Source organism: Carassius gibelio, chromosome A19, assembly GCF_023724105.1.
Source record: "Carassius gibelio isolate Cgi1373 ecotype wild population from Czech Republic chromosome A19, carGib1.2-hapl.c, whole genome shotgun sequence".
In the NCBI taxonomy this organism is placed as follows: Eukaryota; Metazoa; Chordata; class Actinopteri; order Cypriniformes; family Cyprinidae; genus Carassius; species Carassius gibelio.
Genome location: NC_068389.1, coordinates 371,804 through 384,153, shown reverse-complemented (window position 1 = coordinate 384,153; position 12,350 = coordinate 371,804). Strand labels below are relative to the sequence as shown.

The 12,350-nt window shown below is 34.0% G+C and overlaps 2 long non-coding RNA genes across 3 annotated transcripts; one reads left to right on the top strand and one right to left on the bottom strand.

The window, feature by feature from the left end:
• Positions 1 to 5,337: 5,337 nt before the first annotated feature.
• Positions 5,338 to 6,538, bottom strand: LOC127934876 (uncharacterized). Its single transcript, XR_008147924.1, has 3 exons — positions 6,221 to 6,538; positions 5,795 to 6,078; positions 5,338 to 5,510 (listed from the first exon to the last, which is right to left on the bottom strand). It is a non-coding gene; the product is annotated as an uncharacterized LOC127934876 (long non-coding RNA).
• A 3,402-nt stretch (positions 6,539 to 9,940) lies between these two features.
• On the top strand, positions 9,941 to 12,114 carry LOC127935076 (uncharacterized). 2 transcript variants are annotated; one of them, XR_008147968.1, is made up of 3 exons: positions 9,941 to 10,093; positions 10,520 to 10,661; positions 11,656 to 12,114. It is a non-coding gene; the product is annotated as an uncharacterized LOC127935076 (long non-coding RNA). The 2 variants fall into 2 exon arrangements; XR_008147967.1 differs by having other exon boundaries at positions 10,520 to 10,945.
• The last annotated feature ends 236 nt before the right edge of the window (positions 12,115 to 12,350 follow it).

Below are 12,350 nucleotides of genomic sequence, written 5' to 3'. Positions count from 1 at the left end.
TCCTTGTGTAATAGTGAAGTATCACAATGTGTATACATTGTCCTTGATTACTGCTTAACAGTGGGGAATAGATAATGGCATGTTGGGTTCATCCATTATATTTATTGATGTTTACTTCAAAAATCATATAAATAATCTATTATTTTTATTATGAAAACATTTCTTTATAATTTTTCCATGTTTCATCAGATAGCCTCACAATGTCCTGTCAAAAGGTATAATACCAATGATGTAAGAATTAGAAAACAGAGGACTGTGAAAACTGTCAGATATAAATGTGACTCAGCTCAGTTTGTTGTTCATGATGAGGAGAATACATATATGTAGGTTTTACTGCCCTTCTACCCCCAGGGGCCCAGTAGCACCCCCCGGAAGATTCCAAAACTGTACTTTTCAAATGGCTGTAAATCAGAGTCCAATTAACATATCAAAGCGAAAATCAGCAGGATTACTACTTATGCTATGCTGATAAAATAATGTTGGGCACAGTTTTCAGAAATAAATGGAAAGGTGGCATAAAGGCATTTTACATATTGCATACTCTAAAATACTAAATTTCACCATGCCTCTCAAATATATCATAGTGGTTTACACAGTGAACATATTTATATGTCCAGTTTACCATTAAATATATTATTTATTTCATTTCGTTAATAAAACTTTTAAAACTACATTACCCATAAGCCTCCATCTTTCTATCTATGGAAAGGGAATACTAGGCGCTGTTTTTTGTAGTTCATTGAAGTTATTCTTAGGGTTAGTGTTAGGATCTCGCTAAAAAGGTTATTTTTCTCAACATAGAAACACCCAATGTTGACTTAATATATTTATGTGATAATAGCAGCAAAACATACTTTTGTAACATGATCCGCTGTTTAATATGGGTTAAAAGATAATCCAACCACAGACAGTCCTGCGATGACAAGGGACATTCACAGCCAATGACATCAAAGCTGAGCAGCGTCATCACGCTTCCTTAACCATTTATTGTCATTCATGAACGCTGTTTTCCGTTTTTCGGCGAAATGGATAGATTGGTTAACAATAAATTAAATTTGACACCTATTAGATAGTGTTTTATTAACGTCTACACCTTCTTCCAACAATAATGCAAATACATAATTATTATTGTTATTCAGACAACAATTTGGCAATATCGACGTGTACATGTGTGTGTACAACAACACGTGATGTGAACTGCACAGTCACAGTTGTATCTTATCTAACCAAAAGATTAATTTCATTCAATTTAAAAGATACATTTTTTTTTCCTGACCAAAGACAAGAGCATTTACTAATAAAAAGTAAAGAGTGAAATTATTAAGTTATTAAATTATTCAAATTTGTTTCTGTGATTTGCCTTGCTTTACCAATTAATCTCTAGGAATAAAAACTGAAATAAAGCATAATGAACATACAGAATTTTGTACGAATTTTCCAGTATTTATTGATATGTCAAACTCATTTAAAGACAAAGTCCGCATATTACTGCACTGTCACCAAGCTCGTTTTTGAAGAATAAAACTATGAAGAATAAAAAGGCAGTTATGTTGTAAACGTTAACAATTTTCAGTGTGCAAATTCTTTTATTAAAAAACAAAACATTATAAATATGGTATATGTCTTTCAGAGAACACCGGAAAAAGATAAATTTTCTTAAAAGATTCTATTGACCAAAAAGTGATACACACAATGTAAATGTTTCAAACTTACAAAATAACATCATGAAGACATGCATGTCAAGTGTGCAATATCATCTATAAAACTCAATCAGCACAGCATCAGATAAACACTGATTGTCCGAACAATGGAAGAAAGATAAAGTGTTCAGGAAAACAAACACCTCCTACATAAAAATGCAGAAATATAACTTTAACAATAACATCATTCACTTCATGACTGGAACTAGGGGATTGCTGTGCATGAATATGTGCTTTACTAAAACTCCTGATCAGAACTGATGCTTTTTTATGATAAAAGCACCAGAAGTAAAGTTTACTGTATGAAGCTTGACAAAGAGAACACAATGCTTTATCAATATTATAAATGCTATTTTTTAACGATTGTTGTCATCGCTGGTTCTGTATACAGTGCAGTATATGGGTTGCTGGAAGGTCACAATGTATTCATTATAAGGTTAATTAAAACAAAGTTACATCTTCTGCAGAAATCAAACCACTGCAAAGTCTTGAGTCACTGATCCAGGAACCATTTCTGTGTGTGTGTGTGGGGGGGATAAAGAGTTAAAGAGGTGAGTCCTTGTGCATGACGGAGATCTACAGTGTTATCTGGAAACAATCCTGTAAGACAGAAAGGATAGAAATATTATTTCATTAAATGCAACATTACTGTGTTTTTTTTTTAGACCATGAAAGCATAATCTGCAAAGATGCTGTATAATTAAATGTTAAATGCATCCATTATTAAAAGCAAGTCATTAATAGCAATATCTGGTCATGGAGATCACGTATAGTGGGAACATGAACTGATGGGGCTTATTTGAAGTAATTTAATGAGAAGCCAACGAACAATATAAACTTTCTGACTGTGTGGGGCAACTGATTTTCCAATATTGTGATAGTGTCAGATGAGATTGTCCAGGGGCTTGTACAATATCATACAAGTGTTAAATTGAATTAGTGAATTATTAAGACTTTGATGTGCGACTGTATTTAGGGATCATTTTAAAGACTTTTCCCCTTTTCAGATACCCACACTTGAGGTCTTATTCACTTGAGAGTGTGTGTACGTGACTATGAGACTGTCCCCGGTCTTAATAATGCCAAAGCACAGTGTCCTTAACTCACACTAAACCTCTCCAATACTGCTCCGGAGCACTATACAACGCTTAGTGTATCCCATCATGCATCATGTTTTGGAATTAATGTGAGACTTTTTGCAGAGATCTCACAGGAGGTCACGCAACTTTTCAGTGTTTGTGAAATATTAATAATAATAATTAGAAATTGAGAATAATTTAGTAGTAAAACAAAGTGTTGCATGTTTTCTTGGTGCACAGAAAAGTATATTTATTTTTTACATCATTTGTAACTTCTTTTTATCACTTAATTAGAAGCACCACAAAATAAATTGTCATCTTTAATAGGGACTATTGAAAAGACATTTAGAAGTTTCTTTTAAAATGCAAAGTTGAAATGAACTTTGTCATGTTAAGATCGACACACATTGTGATCTTCATGCTCACTTGGGCCAAATAAAGGAAATGTGCAATGATGGCAAGTGTGGGTATTTGGACCGTACAACAGTTTAAGAAACAACAAATGCTGTGCAAATGATAACAACAGGAATGTTTGATAAAAGCGACAAACTATCACAGACCAACCTGCCTCTGCAGCTTTCTGTCTTCTCAATTTCTGAAGGAATACCTCTCCACAAGCACCACTGGGGTGACTGCTTCCTTTACGCCTTTTCAGCTAAGAAATTAATACAAGGGGAAAGAAAATAAAACAGAATTATATACAGAATGTTTATAGTGATCTGTGAGCAAAATATTTAAGATATAAACTAATATGAATTGAACTGCAAGATGGGAAAAATGTTTTTTTTTTTTTTTTTTTTTTTTACATTAAAAATGTATTACAAGCATGGTACAGTAAATGTGATTACTGTGAAATATGTCATATAAAAGCACATTAAAACACTACCATTACAGTGGTACAACTATAGTTATTTTGGTGATTATTGTGCTATTACTATACCACAGTAAAACTACAGTTACTGTGGTAAAAAACAAAAACAAAAATAAAAAACATGGTAAATGTCTTGTTTACTGGGTTTTACCTACTATTGTAGGTGTCATGGTTACCATGATTTTACTACAAATACAACTTACATCTTTGAACCTGAAATGAATATAAAACGGATCCCAGGTCTGTGACACGTCACGTCACGTGACCGATAGAGTTTAACCAGTTGTTCATTTAGTTAAACACAACGAAACTCAAAGACAGCCTCGGATGACCGATGTAATACAGAGAGTAAACATAAGGCGCTCATCTGATTAATAAAGAAGACAGAATACATTTTATGACAGGCATTAAAAGAGCATATTTACTACTACTCACCATAGACTGTATAACCAAGGGGCAAGGAACTCGACCGGAAGTTGAAGTCGGGTGGGGGCTGCCATCTTTTAGCAGAACTTCACTTGCGTTAGCATTCCCATTGACTCCCATTAATTTTGGCGTCACTTTGACAGCGAATAACTTTACATCTGAGGCGTTTAAAGACTCTGTTTGTCCATTATTTATTTCTAAAGATACACGACAATGTATAAAGGGCTCCATTATCTTCTATGTTACATTATGACCCCGTAGAAACAGTTTTTGTAAAAAATAGGCTAACGATTGCGTCATAACCACTCGGCTCTCTGTCGCATTACCGTACAGACAGGAGGAGATGCTCGCAGGCAAATAACTTAATATGGCGTACTGGCGTTACATTTTAAAATACTATACAAAATAATTAATCAGAATACTTACTCCTGCTCACTCACGCCAAAGAACTCCCCGCTCAAGCTCGCCGTCTCTGCAAGATTAACGATGGCAGTTTGCACGCACAGCTACTAGAACATTTACATCTGTCAGACAGGTTGCTGACGTCGTCAAGCTTCGTTTGAGTCTGCGCGTCAGAAACGGAAGTGCTAAAAAACGCTAAAACTGGGCTTCATTTGTCTCAATTGAGTTACTGCGGTCAAGCCAGCCGCACTTCAGAAAAACACCGTCAAGCCAGCCGCGAGTGAAATTTATATGCGCGTGTATTACTATAATTACGGCAATAGCAGGAACAACAGAGAGGGAACGCGCTTTCAGAGCGCTTTTCATCTATACGTTCAGATTTGATCTATGACGACCTTTTTCGCCCATCTGCTCTAATATTCGTGTAACTTATTGTTTTCCTTGACTGCTCTGTATTACTATAATTTTCAGCCTTTCAAAGCATTACAATTATTAGTAGAAAACGAGATATGGGACATTCATTGATTTAGAAGACACTTTTTTATGATGAGAAAGAAGCAATTAAAGGTCAGTTCTTAAAGAAGACATCCCATACTATATCCATACCTCACATAAAACCATTTTACTGGAGCCTTTTAGAGATATAGGATAATATTACACTTTACATGTCTTTTAAGATCCCATTTCTAACAAGTAGAAAAAAACAATGGTCAGTTCTTATAAGGGACTTCGCATACTATATGCAAACTTCATATCAAACAATTTTACTGCAGCATTTTTGAGATATGGGACATTATTACACTTTAAAGGGCTATAAAGACCCCATTTCTAATAAGTAGAAAAAAACAATGGTCAGTTCTTATAAAGGATATGCTATACTATATGCACACCTCATATCAAACAATTTTACTGCAGCATTTTTGAGATATGGGTCCAAATGGTGATTTGGAGGGCTATAAAGACATAATTTCTAATAAGTAGAAAAAAACAATGGTCAGTTCTTATAAAGGACATGCCATACTATATGCACACCTCATATCAAACCATTTTACTGCAGCATTTTCAAGATACGGGACATTATTACACTTTAAATGGCTGTTAAGATCCCATTTCTAATAAGTAGAAAAAAACAACAGTCAGTTCTTATCAGGGACCTCCCACACTATATGCACACCTCATATCAAACCATTTTACTGCAGCATTTTTGAGATATGGGTCCAAATGGTGATTTAGAGTGCTACAAAGACCCCATTTCTAATAAGTAGAAAAAAACAATGGTCAGTTCTTATAAAGGACATGCCATACTATATGCACACCTCATATCAAACCATTTTACTGCAGCATTTTCGAGATATGGGACATTATTACACTTTAAATGGCTGTAAAGATCCCATTTCTAATAAGTAGAAAAAAACAATGGTCTGTTCCTATAAGGGACGTCCCATACTATTTGCACACCTCATATCAAACCATTTTACTGCAGCATTTTTGAGATATGGGTCCAAATGGTGATTTGGAGGGCTATAAAGACATAATTTCTAATAAGTAGAAAAAAACAATGGTCAGTTCTTATAAAGGACATGCCATACTATATGCACACCTCATATCAAACCATTTTACTGCAGCATTTTCAAGATACGGGACATTATTACACTTTAAATGGCTGTTAAGACCCCATTTCTAATAAGTAGAAAAAAACAATGGTCAGTTCTTATAAAGGACATGCCATACTATATGCACACCTCATATCAAACCATTTTACTGCAGCATTTTCGAGATATGGGACATTATTACACTTTAAATGGCTGTAAAGATCCCATTTCTAATAAGTAGAAAAAAACAATGGTCTGTTCCTATAAGGGACGTCCCATACTATTTGCACACCTCATATCAAACCATTTTACTGCAGCATTTTTGAGATATGGGTCCAAATGGTGATTTGGAGGGCTATAAAGACATCATTTCTAATAAGTAGAAAAAAACAATGGTCAGTTCTTATAAAGGACATCCCATACTATATGCACACCTCATATCAAACCCTTTTACTGCAGCATTTTTGAGATATGGGACATTATCACACTTTAAAGGGCTATAAAGATCCAATTTCTAATAAGTAGAAAAAAGAATAGTCAGTTCTTATCAGGGACGTCCCATACTATATGCACACCTCATATCAAACCATTTTACTGCAGCATTTTTAAGATTCGAGACATTATTACATTTTAAAGGGCTGTAAAGATCCCATTTCTAATAAGTAGAAAAAACAATGGTCAGTTCTTATAAAGCACATGCCATACTATATGCACACCTCATATCAAACCATTTTACAGCAGCATTTTCAGATATGGGACTATATGGTGATTCTTTGGGCTATAAATATCCCATGTCGCTCCCACATTATCTTAAGTGTTCTTAATACCTGTGTATATACAATGTAACTACATGTATACGTAATATATAACACAGTGTAAGTATACATTGGTATATAGTATCCATGGCTATAATATTTTTGTAACAACCCTCAGAATGGTTTGTGCAAGTACAAATGTATAACAGGACATGTAAATCTACATTTTGTAACAACAATATGTATAAGAGTAATTTGAACCATTTGATCCAGGTGGTGGAGATGGGTGGGTTTAGGGTTCTGTAAAGTGGGAGGAGTTGGTGCACCACTTTAATACCCGTGTACTTACATGGTAACTCCTCAGGAACTGTCGACTTCATTTAAAGTGCAACATTGTGGACACCAACCACATTTTATATGTAAAGCCTAATTTACTTGCCACTGCAGTGTAACATAGGGGTAATTACATAATAAATTGAATATTGCTATTAGTCCTGTTACACATTTGTACTTTCTTACCAATAAATTTTATCACCAATGTCCTGTTGCACATTTGTACTTACACATACCATTCAATGGGTTATTACAAATATGTAGTTACACAAACATTAGAGCTATAGATACTATGTACCAATGTGTACTTACACTGTGGTTACATACTACATACACATCTAATTACTAAGTACACAGGTATTAGGGACACAATATAAAGTGGAACCCCCATTTCTAATAAGTTGAAAAAAAAAACAATATTTAGTTTGTATATTGGAGGTGCCATACTATGTTCACACCTTATATAAAAAAGTTTTACTGCATTTCTAGCATTTTGCAAAGATGTTTTTCTTTTTTTCTGAAATGTATTCTGTTTCAGAGGCCTAGAAAGACCCCATTTCTAATAAGTAGAAGAATACAATGTTATTCAGAATACAAAGTCAGTTAGTACATGGGACATCCCACAAGCACACCTTATATAAAACTATTTTACTGAAGTATTTGGTGTATAAAGATATTTTACGATAGCAATTTGGGGTTAAAAATCAAGAAAATCCTCAGAAACTCCAGTTTTGAGAACTATTTCAAATAAGTTTAAAAAAAGGCCATTCCTTCTAAAGTTCCTCCTACATTTTAAGCACACCTAATGTGAAGTCTGTGTACTGTGGCAGTTTGTAGAAGCATGCATTCATATAGAACACTCAAATACATTTTAATATTTCCTCATTTTTTGCAACCTATAGAAATGTTTTTTTCAAATACTTAAAAGAAATAATGGCCTTTTCTTACAAAGTAGCTCATATTCTATCAGCACAGATAATCTGAAGTCTGTGTACTTTGGCAGTTTGTTGCATACATCCAAATTTATATATATATATATATATATATATATATATATATATATATATATATATATATATCAGACTTCAGACTATCTGTGCTGATAGAATATGAGCTACTTTATATATATATTATAGACTGGATATTTTTTCCCCAGTTTTGAGGTTTATATAAACATCAGGTTAAATACATACAGTAGATAAAAATAATGGCCTTTGCATGCAAGGCACTCCCTATTCTTTCAGCAAATATGAAGTCACACACACTTGTCTGTCACACTATACTTCACACACTTTCTAAACACCAAATATGGAGTCTTTGCTCTGTGAAAGTTTAGAGTAGCTTTCATTCAATGGATGAATGGATCATATCGTATCCCCAGTCTTGTTTCTGGAAATCTCCCTTAAAGTTCAGTTCCAACCCTAATCTAATTAAGAGTCAGGAACAATTCATAGTTACAGAAAGGTTTGCTGGAGCAGGATTGACACTGAACTCTGCACGAAGGTAGTATTATTGTGTGCCTTTTAAAAATAGTAAGTGTTCCTACTTATGTAGTTAAATAGCATTTTGTTGAATTAGAATACATGTAAGTCCAAACTGCCAAAGTACCCAGATTTTATTTTAGCTGTGCTAATAAAGTAGGAGGTGCCTTGCATGAAATGGGCATCGTTTTCCTCTACTTTTATAAGCTGACATTTCTACATGTCTCAAAGTTAAGCAAAGTCTCAGAACTGACTCTGAATGCATGCAGTTCCAGATTGGTAAACTGAAATGTTTTTTATAATGGCTGCACATATTTGGTGATGTCCCTTATGACAATTGTTTATTATTATTATTATTATTATTATTGGAATAGATAAATGTAATGTTTTATAACTCTATATGTGAAATACTTGCTAGCTCTTAAAAAAACCATACAGTAAAATGTTTTCCATGGATTTACTCATAGATTTTAGAAAACATTACATTTCTCTATGAGCCTCTGAAGTGAATATACCCTTTATCTTTATAGCCCCCTAAAGCACAATATAGGTCCATATCTCATTAATGTTGCAGTAGACTGGGTTTTATATCAAACCATTATGTGTGCATATAGTATGGGATGTCCCTTATGAGAACTGACCATTGTTTTTTTCTACTTATTAGAAATGGGATCTTTAAAGCCCGTTAAAGTGTAATAATGTCCCATATCTCAAAAGTCCTGCAGTAAAATGGTTTCATATGAGGTGTGCATATAGTATGGGACGTCCCTGATAAGAACTGACCATTGTTTTTTTCTACTTATTAGAAATTACGTCTTTATAGCCCTCCAAATCACCATTTGGACCCATATCTCGAAAATGCTGCAGTAAAATGGTTTGATATGAGGTGTGCATATAGTATGGGAGGTCCCTGATAAGAATTGACTATTCTTTTTTTCTACTTATTACAAATGGGATCTTTATAGCCCTTTAAAGTGTAATAATGTCCCATATCTTGAAAATGCTGCAGTAAAATGGTTTGATATGAGGTGTGCATATAGTATGGGACATCCCTGATAAGAACTGACTATTGTTTTTTTCTACTTATTAGAAATGGTGTCTTTATAGCCCTCTAAATCATTGTATTGTCCCATATCTGAAAAATGCTGCAGTAAAATGGTTTAATATGAGGTGTGCATATAGTATGGGACATCCCAGATAAGAACTGACTGTTGTTTTTTTCTACTTATTAGAAATGGGATCTTTACAGCCATTTAAAGTGTAATAATGTCCCATATCTCAAAACTGCTGCAGTAAAATGGTTTGATAAGAGGTGTGCATATAGTATGGGATGTCCATGATAAGAACTGACTTTTGTTTTTTTCTACTTATTAGAAATTGGATCTTTACAGCCCTTTATAGTGTAATAATGTCCCGTATCTTAAAAATGCTGCAGTAAAATGGTTTGATATGAGGTGTGCAAATAGTATGGGACGTCCCTTATAGGAACAGACCATTGTTTTTTTCTACTTATTAGAAATGGGATCTTTACAGCCATTTAAAGTGTAATAATGTCCCGTATCTTGAAAATGCTGCAGTAAAATGGTTTGATATGAGGTGTGCATATAGTATGGGAGGTCCCTGATAAGAACTGACTATTGTTTTTTTCTACTTATTAGAAATGGGATCTTTACAGCCATTTAAAGTGTAATAATGTCCCATATCTCGAAAATGCTGCAGTACAGTGGTTTGATAAGAGGTGTGCATATAGTATGGGATGTCCATGATAAGAACTGACTTTTGTTTTTTTCTACTTATTAGAAATGGGATCTTTACAGCCCTTTATAGTGTAATAATGTCCCGTATCTTAAAAATGCTGCAGTAAAATGGTTTGATATGAGGTGTGCAAATAGTATGGGACATCCCTTATAGGAACAGACCATTGTTTTTTTCTACTTATTAGAAATGGGATCTTTACAGCCATTTAAAGTGTAATAATGTCCCATATCTCGAAAATGCTGCAGTAAAATGGTTTGATATGAGGTGTGCATATAGTATGGCATGTCCTTTATAAGAACTGACCATTGTTTTTTTCTACTTATTAGAAATGGGGTCTTTATAGCCCTCCAAATCACCATTTGGACCCATATCTCAAAAATGCTGCAGTAAAATGGTTTGATATGAGGTGTGCATATAGTATGGGACATCCCTGATAAGAACTGACTGTTGCTTTTTTCTACTTATTAGAAATGGGATCTTCACAGCCATTTAAAATGTAATAATGTCCCATATCTCGAAAATGCTGCAGTAAAATGGTTTGATATGAGGTGTGCATATAGTATGGGACATCCCTGATAAGAACTGACCATTGTTTTTTTCTACTTATTAGAAATGGGGTCTTTATAGCCCTTCAAAGTGTAATAATGTCCCATATCTCAAAAATACTGCAGTAAAAGGGTTTGATATGAGGTGTGCATATAGCATGGGATGTCCTTTATAAGAACTGACCATTGTTTTTTTCTACTTATTAGAAATGATGTCTTTATAGCCCTCCAAATCACCATTTGGACCCATATCTCAAAAATGCTGCAGTAAAATGGTTTGATATGAGGTGTGCATATAGTATGGGATGTCCCTGATAAGAACTGACTTTTGTTTCTTTCTACTTATTAGAAATGGGATCTTTATAGCCCTTTAAAGTGTAATAATGTCCCATATCTTGAAAATGCTGCGGTAAAATGGTTTGATATGAGGTGTGCATATAGTATGGGACATCCCTGATAAGAACTGACTGTTGCTTTTTTCTACTTATTAGAAATGTGATCTTTACAGCCATTTAAAGTGTAATAATGTCCCATATCTCGAAAATGCTGCAGTAAAATGGTTTGATATGAGGTGTGCATATAGTATGGGATGTCCATGATAAGAACTGACTTTTGTTTTTTTCTACTTATTAGAAATGGGATCTTTATAGCCCTTTAAAGTGTAATAATGTCCCATATCTTGAAAATGCTGCAGTAAAATGGTTTGATATGAGGTGTGCATATAGTATGGGATGTCCCTGATAAGAACTGATTTTTGTTTTTTTCTACTTATTAGAAATGGGATCTTTATGACCCTTTAAATTGTAATAATGTCCCATATCTTGAAAATGCTGCAGTAAAATGGTTTGATATGAGGTGTGCATATAGTATGGGACATCCCTGATAAGAACTGACTGTTGCTTTTTTCTACTTATTAGAAATGGGATCTTTACAGCCATTTAAAATGTAATAATGTCCCATATCTCGAAAATGCTGCAGTAAAATGGTTTGATATGAGGTGTGCATATAGTATGGGACATCCCTGATAAGAACTGACCATTGTTTTTTTCTACTTATTAGAAATGGGATCTTTACAGCCATTTAAAGTGTAATAATGTCCCGTATCTTGAAAATGCTGCAGTAAAATGGTTTGATATGAGGTGTGCATATAGTATGGGACGTCCCTGATAAGAACTGACTATTGTTTTTTTTCTACTTATTAGAAATGGTGTCTTTATAGCCCTCTAAATCATTGTATTGTCCCATATCTGAAAAATGCTGCAGTAAAATGGTTTGAAATGAGGTGTGCATATAGTATGGGACATCCCAGATAAGAACTGACTGTTGTTTTTTTCTACTTATTAGAAATGGGATCTTTACAGCCATTTAAAGTTTAATAATGTCCCATATCTCGAAAATGCTGCAGTAA